The following is a 3225-nucleotide window of genomic DNA, read 5'->3' on the forward strand; positions in this document are numbered from 1 at the left end:
TTAATACAGAAAAACATTAATGTGTTCTGGGAAACATTTTCTTTTACTATTTACCCGCAAATATGCACACATTCTTATATAATCAACAGGTTTATACAACCCCCTATCTAAAATGTGTTTGTATATCAGTAGCATCCATAATTCATTCTCTACACTTAATGAAATCCCTGATTGACTGAGACAATATGCTATAAATAAAAAAATTGAGAGATGATGTTTTCAACATACAGGTTATTATCATCTGTATCAGCAAACAGACAATCCGCTCATACACAGCTCTCAATTAACATTAGGAAGCATTGCAATTACACTTTTTCCCATATTATTAAAGTTATCAATATAGTCTACCTTAAAGCAATTAAGCATAATTAAGGGCAAACTGTAACTTGTGCTCAGATGAATTTCTTTTCATTGTAACCTGTCAAAAATATCTCAAATGTATGTCTGAAAGATGATTTTTACCATCTGACCTCTGAGTTGGTGAATATAAAAGTCTGTTCAAGGGACACTTTGCAAATGTCGCAGTGGTTTTGCACCCACATTTGCCAACTTCATGCATTGCTCTTGAGATTTATCATTTAATATTGATTATTATTACCGGACCTTTTGTTTACCTTGCTTTATAACGATGCATGTGAGAATCGTATAAACACTCCTGCACTGTTACATAAAGTCCAATGGGGCAGTCATGTAGTCATTAAAAATCAAGATAAATCTGCAAGGCCAGAGCACTACATTGTTTTTAACAATAGCATCCATCAACACCTTATTGAAAAGCAAATGGTTTTACTATTGATACTGGCAGTAATTGAGCGCTATTTCGTTGTTTAGTGGGGACATATACAGATCTGGTAGGTGGTATACAATTGACCAGAACGCATTGATTTGGAGAGAAAATCCAGCTTCACTTTTGACATAAAGCAGCTGTTTCTTTTTCTTTGTAGAACAGGGTCTCAGGATTTAGAAAATACTGCTTGATTAATTGTTAATAAATAAATAAAATAAATAAAATCGAATTCAAAAGGGGAAGAATAAGGGAAATACATGTGGCAAACATTAAAATGTGTCCAAGGGGTTGCTAATGAAATGCTAATCACAGGGCAGAGCAGTTTCCACGCTGATTAGCTACTTCCTGTGCCTATAATTTACACACATTTTATGGTGCAAGATCGTAATTTTTGGACTACATTGCAAGGATGGAAATCAGATGGTAGCTCAATATATGATATCATAACATAATGACAATTAGCCAACTTTTCCCGTAGACTTTTATTCAAACACAATTAAAGGGGCTATATGTACGATTTTACATGTATTTGTCAATCAAATATAATTTTTTACTGCCAATGTGTGAAGGCATAGTAGAGGAACTGAAAAAATTGAGACCTTCCCTAATTTCCTCCATTGGCCCTAACAGCCCGTGGGCTGATTTTTATGTAAAGCACTCGGGACGATTTTTCTGCGAAAGAAGACGTATCTGCGCGCTCATGAGTACCTCTGCTTAGAGCTCTTTCTCTGCCACTACAGTCAACAGTGTGCAACACGAGACAACGGAAGCTGTGAAATGGAGACGGATGCAAACAAACGACCAGCACCCACAACAACACAAACTACACACAAGAATAAAAAACAAAAAAAGTTTTATCTAGTGAAGGTGAACAGGAATGTGATCGACGTCAGGCGGAAAACTAGAGTCAACATCGGCAGGGCATGCGAATCATAGAGAGATTTTGGGGATCAAAACAGACCTACAACTGGCTTTCTTGCTACACGATGTAAGCTTGTTTTTAGCTCTGTAGTAAGTAAAACTTATTGTTGTCATAGAAACGAAACCCGCGTGCAGCGTTTTTCCTCTCACCGCACAAGTGCTTCATCCCAGCTCTCGTCAGCCACCCTGCCCTGCCTGGCTAATGTTAGCTAATGCTTGTGATGATTTGCCGGTTCGCCGGCGTTATTTACCGTTTGCTTATCTAGCTTGACAAATAACTCTGCCCGCTAACATGACAAACAGTGTTGATTTTGGTCAACAGTAAATTATGTAGCAGAACAAAGCAAATGTGTATAACTATCAATTGTTTTCTAAAAGGCAATATCATTGCATTATCTGCCTAGGCTAAGGTTAGCCAGCTAGCTGTAAGCAACGTAGCAAAATACCGTCGGGTAGATAACATCAGCTAACTCACGCAGACTCCTGGGGCTGATCTGGCTGGTAATTGAGTAATTTGCCGTTTGGTTATGAAGCACAATGCCGGAGTCATGCAGTGTATTTATGTTAGAGCTAGTTGGCTATCCTTAGCATGCTCGCTAACGTTATGACAACCAAAATACCATCTGAGTGTGTATGTCAGTGTTGTCAGTCTAGCTTGACAAGTAACTTCGCTAGCTGACATGATATTAACTTAGGATTTACGACAAATAGTGTTGATTTTGGAAAACATGATACTGGTCAATAAATGTCTCGTCAGAGCCGATGAGTTCCGAGACTGAGCATGCTCAGTTTCATGTGTCTTCTGCAAAAACCCTGGATGTTCGTTCATGCGTGTGAGTGTCCGTGCGAGCACATCCAAGAAGGTTGACTGCAGTTCCGTCAACGGCCAACCGTGTCCTAGGGATGAGGATTTTCTGAAAGTTACATACCTTTAATGTTATCATACCTTTAATGTTATCATAGATAACTTTATTACAAGTCGACATGTCCATGATTTTGACCTTGATCTTGTAGATGTCTAAAATGTGATTCTGACTCGTCAAAAAAATATAGATTATTCTGCTTGTAATTGTCATAATGTAATTCCAATTATTCAGATTTAAATTCTGCGATTCACTTGTAACTATAGTTAAAAATATATTCAAACTTATTATATTTGAGATTTCTACAATTCCTTTTAAAACTGGTCAGAAATACATTTCAGACATCAACAAAGACATTTCTATGTGCATATTCTCAAAGCTAGTATGTACCTATCAAAAAATGCATTTGGTCATTTGGGCTTTACAAGTGGTTTGTTTGTGTTGTCATGTTTCAACCTGTTGAAATTCAATGTTTGTAAATGTTATTCTCACTAGGAATTAATGATATATAATTGAATGGAAGATATCTGCAAATCAGTTTGACAAGTGGATATGTAATTTCCACATGCAGAAATATATCTGTCACATGTCAAGACTATTCAATCATAAATTTGCATTTTAATGACTTAAAATTAGATTTTGACATCATGAAAT

This window comes from Semicossyphus pulcher, unplaced genomic scaffold (genome assembly GCF_022749685.1).
Source record: "Semicossyphus pulcher isolate SPU_LCO1_2020_fin unplaced genomic scaffold, fSemPul1.0.p SCAF_17, whole genome shotgun sequence".
Classification (NCBI taxonomy): Eukaryota; Metazoa; Chordata; class Actinopteri; order Labriformes; family Labridae; genus Semicossyphus; species Semicossyphus pulcher.